The 8,997-nt window shown below is 34.7% G+C and overlaps 1 long non-coding RNA gene across 1 annotated transcript; it reads left to right on the top strand.

Annotated features, from left to right (window-relative positions):
• The first annotated feature begins 3,352 nt into the window (after positions 1–3,352).
• Positions 3,353–5,461, top strand: LOC107003129. The gene is made up of 2 exons (XR_003575332.1): positions 3,353–4,053; positions 5,145–5,461. It is a non-coding gene; the product is annotated as an uncharacterized LOC107003129 (long non-coding RNA).
• The last annotated feature ends 3,536 nt before the right edge of the window (positions 5,462–8,997 follow it).

Genomic DNA, 8,997 nt, shown 5'->3' with positions numbered 1-8,997 from the left:
CCGGTATGATGGATAACGAAATACCATGGCGACACAATCTCATCTATGAAGATCCTTGCATAATCCTCCGAAAGTAAGTAGACTTGACGGGAATAAAATGAGCGGATTTGGTCAACCTATCTACAACAACCCATATAGAGTCATATTGCTTTTTTGTCCTAGACAAACCTACCACAAAATCCATATTGATTTCTTTCCCCTTCCAAGTAGGAATTTGGATTTCTGTAAGTAAACCACCCGACGTTGGTGTTCGATTTTCACTTGTTGAAAATTTGGACACTTAGCAACAAATTCCGTTATGTCTTTTTTCAAACCTTCCCACCAAAACACTTGCCTAAGGTCATGGTACATCTTTGTCGAACCCGGATGAATGGAGTAACGGGACCCATGAGCTTTCTCAAGAATCCGGTTCCTCAAGTCATCTACATTGGGAATATACAACCTTCCTTGATACCTTAAGACAGCATCCTCTCCTTAGGAGAATGATTTTAAGCTTACCAAGAACCAATTCATTCAAATCCATCAATGGTTGATCAAGGTGTTGTTTGGACTTCACCTCAATCACCAGATGAGTCAGAGTTATGATGGATCATAAAACAACCATTTGTAGAATATTACAACCTTACACCCAATCTAGCCAACCTATGAACATCTTTCATTAGGCCTTTCTTAGCTTCCTCTACATGAGACACACTACCCATGGTCATATGACTTAGAGCATCCGCAACAACATTGGCCTTGCTTGAATAGTAGAGAACACTCATGTCATAATCTTTCAACAATTCCAACCACCTTCTTTATTGGAGATTCAACTACTTTTGAGTAAATACTTATTGAAGACTCTTGTTGTCGGTATACACATCTACATGAATACCATACAAGTAATGCCTCTATATTTTCAAGGAAAATAGCACGACTGCTAACTCAAGGTCATGAGTTTGATAATTCCTCTCATGCACCTTACGTTGTCTAGAGGAATAGGATATTACTTTCCCATGTTGCATAAGCACGCACCCTAAACCCACTCCGGATGCATCACAATACACAAAAAAGCCCTTTGTATCATTCGGTAAGTCAACACCGGAGCGAAAGTAAGCCTATCTTTCAAGATTTGGAAGCTTCTCTCACATGTCTGCGACCACTCAAATTTCATACTCTTTTGGGTCTAAGTAGTCAAGGGAGATCCAATGGACGCAAAACCATCAACAAACCTCCGATAATAACCCGCTAGACCCAAGAAACAACTAATGTCGGTTGGAGCCGATGGTCTAGGCCAATTTTTCACCACCTCAGTTTTTCTTAGATCAACCTCAACACCCTCACTAGAGATGCAAATAATTGGTTTACCTTAAGCACTTTTGACACCACCCTTAAATGGTCCATATATTCACCCTCATTTTTTGAATATACCAAGATTTCATCAATGAAGACAATGACAAATAAATCTAGGTAACTTTGAAACACCTTATTCATAAGATCCATAAATGCCGCTGGGGAATAGTGAAACCAAAGGACATTACTAAGAACTCATAGTGACCATATCTAGTCCGAAATGCCGTTTTTGGTACATCCTCACCTCTCACCCTAAGTTGGTGATACCTCGATCTCAATTAAATCATAGAAAAGTAGCTTGCCCCTTGGAGTTGATCAAACAAGTCATCAATACGAGGGAGAGGATACTTGTTCTTAATAGTGACTTTATTGAGTTGGCGATAATCAATGCACATTCTAAGGGACCCATCCTTCTTCTTCACAAATAAAACCGGAGCATACCATGGAGATATACTAGGTCTAATGAAGCCTTTGTCTAGTAAATCTTTGAGTTGAGCCTTCATCTCTTTCAATTCGGTCGGAGCCATCCGATAAGGAGGAATTGAAATAGGATTTGTATCCGGTAACAAGTCGATACCAAAATCAATTTCCCGTTCGGGAGGAATACTTGGAAGATCATTAGGAAAGACCTCCGGAAATTCCCTCACTTGGGGGACCGACTCAATGGCAGGAATTTCAGAGTATAAATCTTTCACTCTTACTATATGCTATAAACACCCTTTAGAGATCATTTTGAATGCTTTTAAACAAGATTGATACGACCTTTAGAAATAGAATTTTCCCCATTCCACTCTAAAACAGACTCATTTGGAAAGTTACCACCCTCGTTCTATAATTTATAGAGGCAAAGCAAGCATGCAACCAATCCATACCAATATGACATCAAAATCAAACATATCAAGTTCTACTCGTTAAACATGAGTAACTCTATTAGGCAACATTATAGGACAATTTCTATACAATCTTTTTGTAACCAGCAAATCACCAACCGGGGTAGACATCATAAAAGGTTCATTCAATATATCGGGCAAAATTTCAAACTCTTTAGCTACTAGAGGAATAACAAAAGACAAGGTAGCACCTGGATCAAGTAAAACATATACATCAATAGAGTAGACTTTCAACATTACCGGTCACCACATCGGGGGAAGTCTCTTGCTCACTCCTAAAGTAGAGAGCATGAAAGAGATTCTTCTTCGGAGTATCATTAGAACCACTTTCTTGAGATTGACCACTACCATTTTTTTGAAGTTTCACATAGGGCGATCCCTAACCTTGTGGCAACTCTTGCCACAACAAAAACAAATGCCTGTTCGAACTAAGCATTCACCCAAATGAACTTTTCCACACTTGGCACAAGTGGGCTTCTTTTTTGGTGAACTAGTATCCATTCCATTATTAGGCATATGGTTAGACACCCTATCATCACGATCCTTAGGGAGCTTGGAAGGAACTTGATTAGTGTTGACACCCAATTTCGACCGACCTTTCAACCATTTTTAGGAATACTATTCAATTAAATGCGTATTTTAAAATTTATTTGAAGTTTAGAATTTTAGTCGATTTTGCTTAAAATTTTTATATTTTAGTATGTGTACTTTATAAAATTATTGTAAATATTATTAAAATGTTTTAAAATTATTAATAAATTTTGAATGTTTTAAAATTTAAGTGATTTAAATTATATAAAAATATTTTAATATATGTAGTATTTTAAATAATACTAATTCCTAAAATCTCCTCAAAATAATTTAAATTGTAGCCCATTTTATTCTAATTTCTTTCAATTCCAGCCTATCCAATTTCAATTTTATTTCAATTATAGTCACCCTTTCATTTCATTTCTACGAAATTTTATTGTAATTTTGGTCATTCCATATCTAATCCAATTTGATTTTTTGATTTCATCTTTTAATCTCATCCATCCATTTAATTCATTAAATCAAAGATCGTATCTTAGCCCTACATCTCAATTGATTCAAGGGTCTAGATTAACCCTTATCTCTACATCTAAAAGAACTCAAAACCTAAACTTTCATCTTCTTCCCCTCCCTCTCTTCAACCGCCTCTCTCTCTTTTACTCGTCTCTTCTCCCCTCACCCTGCTTTCCTCTTCTCCTCCTCCGAAAGGATCACCGGCGAGCAGCAGCCCCGACTACTCCATTTTCTCCCTCTCGTCTTCCTCTTCTCCTCTTCCCTCGATCCCTCTCTCTTTCCCCCTCCTCTCTGCTTTATTCCTTTATCCCCCTCCCGTCTCTTCTCCACAGCGAACTCCGGCGAGGATCAAAAGCCAGCCATCGGTGAGCAGCCGGACAACAGCAACAACTACAACTCCGGCAGAACCCCAGGCCACCAACAACTCCAACGAACAACAGCTTGCCTAAAGGGCGATAGTAACAACACCAACTGCTCAAGCTGAGGCTCAAATGACTATGATTTTATACAAAACGGATCTCCTCAGATCCGTCCAGGTTTGTTTCCCCTTTTTATTATTACCTAATAGTTTTCTTAATGATGTTCATAAGTTATCAATAGTTTGTTAACCCATTTTTATTATTACCTCATAGTTATTCTTATTGATGTTCATAATTTATCATTATTAAAACTATGTGTAAATGTGTGTGAACTATACTAGTGATGATTTTGTTTAATCTTGCAGACTTCTTTCATTATTTTGATAACACTTTGGTGTTATATGTTTGAGGCCCGTAAATGGATATTGGTAATGATATAAATTTTAATACATGAATTTTTGAATCCTGCTAATCCGACATCTTATTTTGCTACTGCCCAAAAATTTACTGATCTTTTGTGTAAATTGATTTAACTTCATGTTTTATATTGGCTGATCGTCCATTAATTGGTGTAATGATACTTATCTATTTGATTATTTCCCATTAAAAAATGCTAAAATTTGCTGGATGTTTACTTGTTAATTTTTTTTAAAACCGTATATCTTGCCACTAAATTATAAATTCGTACCATTTTCTGAAATTATTAGGGTGTGAATATTTGGTTGAGGCGGTAAGTTTGTTCGATCTTAATAGTTATGTTTTGCTTGATTGTATCAATATGTGGCTGTATTAATTTATTTATTTCCTTGCACGTGTTATATTTTTTACTACGGAAAATTGATTCTGTTTACCTTGATTAAAAGTAGGACTGACTTGTTACTTGTTTATATTTGGTAAAAATAATTTGAAATAATTTCAATTTTGGCTTCTTCTTTATTTAAGGAAAATATATTATTATTCCTAATTTTTATTCTTACTTGTTTATATTTGGTATGATATTTTTTGATTTTGGCTCTCCTTTTGTGTAAGAGAAATGTGATAGTTAATTGATTCCTTTAAATATTTCTTTTCCTTATTTGTTCCCCCCTCTTCGCTATATAAAAGGACTCCTCCTCTCATTCTCTCATCACTCAACTCATTCACTCACTTATTACCACAAGAGCTAGATTTATTAACTCTCTCATTCTCTCGTTGCATATATTATCACTACTCTTGAAATAAATTAAGATTCTGGTAAATATCGAGTGCTCTTCTTTGCTACTTTGCTGTGTTCGGGTCGAAAGTGGAATTAAGTTGTCTACATTGATGATTTTTCTTTTCTACTTAACCGGAAGCATCCAAGTTAGTTTCCCTATCCTTTCTCCCTATGTGTGGTAATATGTCAATGACTATGCTTTGCCCTTTTTATAACTTATATGTGTTGTTTATATACGTAAATATGAAAATAATTTGTTACTATAAGTATTTTATATTATAATTATTTTACATTGCATATATGTTACATTACCCCTTTTGGCAGGTTTTGAACTTAGAGTTCAAGATGTTGAAGAGTTACCTAGAAGAAAATTCAGTCAAAGCTTCATTTATTTTTATGTTTCTTTTTCTTTATTTCTGCTTGTAATGTTTGTAAAACTCTCTAACTATATATATGTATGAAATAAGTTTTAGGGGGTTGTCTAAGGGGAGGGAAATTATGTGCATTCATCTCTTTGCGAATTTACTTGTGTTAGAAAAGCATGCCTATAGGTTTGTAACTTGTTCGATAATCCTTGTGTAATAAAACGAATTTAATTCTAGCTAAAAGATAAAAAAAATAAAGTCATCTTTGCTTGATAACTTGATTAATCTCGTCCAATTAAATGTTTGAATCTAAACCTCATGTAAAGTGTTAATTAATTGTGTTTTGCATGTAACTTTTAATTGATAGTACTAATAAATAAAATCAACCTCATGTCTTTAATTTGCTTTAGATCCTTTTTCTAAATCTAGAATTCATGCATATAGGATCTAATTAAGTGTTTTGCATGTAAAGAAATCTGTCCGGTTTGTTCAATATATGGACTTTTATCAACTTTTCATGCAAATCATAGAATAAAATAATTAATCAGATTCCTCAAAATCGCTACTTGGTTTTCCTGAATTGAATCTGGTCTTTATATTATTTTGCATTCTTAAGTGATTATTGCCTTAAAATAGTATTGGTTTTCTAAGTAAATTTTCTGCATGCATAATTATTTTCTGCCTAAATGTATTTCCAGCATTAATAATCAACTGTTAGTGTTCTGAAAAAAAATTGTCGTTTTTAAAATGACTTTCAACATTAATGAATAAATTTGTTACTTTAAAATACTGCCCTAAATATAATCATTCTAAATTACTATTTTCTGCATGTCAAATTTTTTCTGAAATAATTTTCTGTCTTAAATAAATAAAATTCAGAGTTCTAAATAACATTTTCTGCCTTAATTAGTTTGCTACTATTTTAAAAATAAATGCATGTGTAATCAATCACTTCTTTACTACTTGGAAATCAACAAAAAATAAAAATCTGTGCATTAATTTCTACTTATTTAGATCAATTAAATACTAAAATCTGCATCCATGTCATAATCTTTGTCCTCTCATAGTTAATTTTTTGTTATTATAACTTTGTCTATTTGTATGTTCACACACTTTAGCATGAAGACCTTTCTTTGCAAGTATGTCTACTCAAAATTTATAGACAAATTGAAACTTATCATGCTAAAATGACCTTCTTGTTTGTCTTGCTTGTTTGACTTGGTGTATAGGAGGGCCTTATATTTTATTTTGTCTAAACCCACCCTTATCAAGTCTAATGCCTCTTCGACATTAAGCTGGGAGGACTAAGCACATTTTTCGGTACGACACGTATGCGGTGGTGGGGTAGGGGTAGTTGTCCTTATGGAGATGATGACATCGACTGTGTCTTGAAAGACAAACCTTGGTTATGTCCGTCCCTATACGACAGCCTATCGGAAAATAAAAAGAAAAGTCGAGTGTTGATCCAAAAAGTCTCTTTTGAGTCTCCCTTCCCTTGTACCCCTTTATTTGTTTGATAATTATAGTTACTTGGGGTAGTTTAAATATAAAATAATAAAATTGTTTGCTTATTTATTTGTCTCTTTTCTATCCTCTCGCTTATCTCTTTATTAATTGCTTAGTATATATATTTTATTGTTATCTCTTAGACTAGCATGTTTAAATATTAATTAAAATAATAATATGAGCTATTTATCAACTTGTTATATTACATAGTCTTGTATGTTCAATTAAATAAAAAATGAGCTTAATTGTTTATTTATTGCTATCACGTATCTTCCCATGTTTAAATTAATTAAATAATAAAATATTTTTAATTGTTGAAAATTATGTCATAACCTATCTAGCATGTTAAAACAAAAATGATGAAGTGACCTTATTTGCTACTTGTAACCCCCACATAACTTGCATGAGATACGGCCGGGACCCACATTTTATGGACCTTGAGGGGGTCCTAACATCTTCGCCTTGAGGTAATTTGAACCCTTACCCTAATCTCTGGTTAGTTGACTTTATCTAGACTTAGTTAGGTTAGATAGGTGCCCTAATGTGCCTTAATCGTTAGGTGGCGGCTCTTCAAAACCCCAAATCCCAAAAGAGTTGTTAGGTCGTGCACAAAACACGTTTTGATGAAAAATGGGGTGCGACAGAATGACGACTCCGCTGGGATATTAGATTCTTACCATTACGTGTTTCATGCATATTTATGGGAGATTTACTTTATTTTGGTTATTTCAATATTTGTTAGTGCTTACCATGTTTAGTAATTATTTTGTTGCCTTATTTAATGTCTTTCTTTTCATGTTCCACCCCTTTCCCTCTTTCTTATTTGTTTATTGCCATGTTTCACCTTTTCTCTTTCCCCTTATTTGTTTCCTTGCATATTTTACCCTTTATTCTTATTTATATGGTTTTTAATTTGTTTATAGTTTACTTTCCTTTAATTATGTTTATTCATTTGTTTATATATTACTTTCATAAAACAACCTATGTGTTACCGGTTTCCAATCTAAATGCTAAACGTTACACCTTCGATAATTTGCTCCGTTCATACTTCCCCCAATTGGGACCCTCTTCCTTTTTATTTATTTTGGTTATCGTGATGTTGTGCCTTTGCACCTCTCACAACTACACCTCTTTTCTTCAAATACCTATTATAGATAGTCGGCATATGCGTGGACGTAACAGATAGTTTTACTACGGCAAAGCCATGAGCCTCTCACATAGAATCTCTTTCAAGTCCATGTCAAGCCAACTCTTAGAAGTCCTAGTTAGGTCAAACATGTTGCATAATCCTTAGGTGGTTTGACCCTTGGTTTCAATCCACATAATTAATAGACACACTATCGTCTAAAATGCCCTAGCACCCGCTAGAAAAATTGCATATTCATGTGTCAACGTGATCATAATAATTAAATCAAGCCAACTTTGCCAAAATGAAGTTTAGAAGTTATTTACTATTTTTTTTGCAGAGTCATGGATGGGTATGAATTCCAAACCCTCAAATGGTCACAGAGGTGAATCACAAACTTAGAAGCTGGTGGATGGCCATAAAGAGATCGGGAAAGGGTGATTTATCAATTATTGGGTGGCCTCACATTTTTATCTTTGTCACGCCAAACTCTCATCGGACTGGCGTACTAGAATTTTGGGACCCTTTGAGGATGATTTTCAGATTTACAAATTGCAACTTGACACCAACAATTAAAAAATTAGTGGTTTCCTCGACCTGCCATACCATGAGTGTGAAATGATGGTACCTTATAATCAATCATCAGGGAATTTATTAAAACTATGGGGATGAAGTCTACTCTAATCTGGACTTCTTTAGACCTTGGGTGGACTCATTTAGACTTCTTATACTCATGATTCGGCCGAGATGATAGCTACTACACTTATAGCTATGAATTTGAAGAATGGGAAAAATATCTTTAGGATTCCTTTGCAATCGCCTTATTAGGATCCTTAGTTTTTCCTAAAACAAGAGGAAGAATCAACACATTTTTAAGATACATGGTTCGAGACCTAGCTCAAAGAGGGGGCGAGCCTAGGAAAACTATAGTGCCCATGATCCCGGCGGAGATAATGAGGAGTTTGTCAGTATGTATCGATAGCATAATGTTCTTCGAGGGACACAACCTTCTACTTCAACTATGCGCTATCGGTAACTTCCACAAGAGATCCGACGTGGTATACACTTTTCTTGGTCAAGGCAACAAGATTTATAACCATCCCAGAAGGTTGGCACATTTCGCCACATCTGTAGGATTTGTGGATTGGCTGATATTTTTGATAGAGCTGGAAAGCCGCCG

This window comes from Solanum pennellii, chromosome 11 (genome assembly GCF_001406875.1).
Source record: "Solanum pennellii chromosome 11, SPENNV200".
Classification (NCBI taxonomy): domain Eukaryota; kingdom Viridiplantae; phylum Streptophyta; class Magnoliopsida; order Solanales; family Solanaceae; genus Solanum; species Solanum pennellii.
The sequence above is the reverse complement of the archived record's forward strand: the minus strand, read 5'-3'. Positions and strand labels throughout refer to the sequence as shown.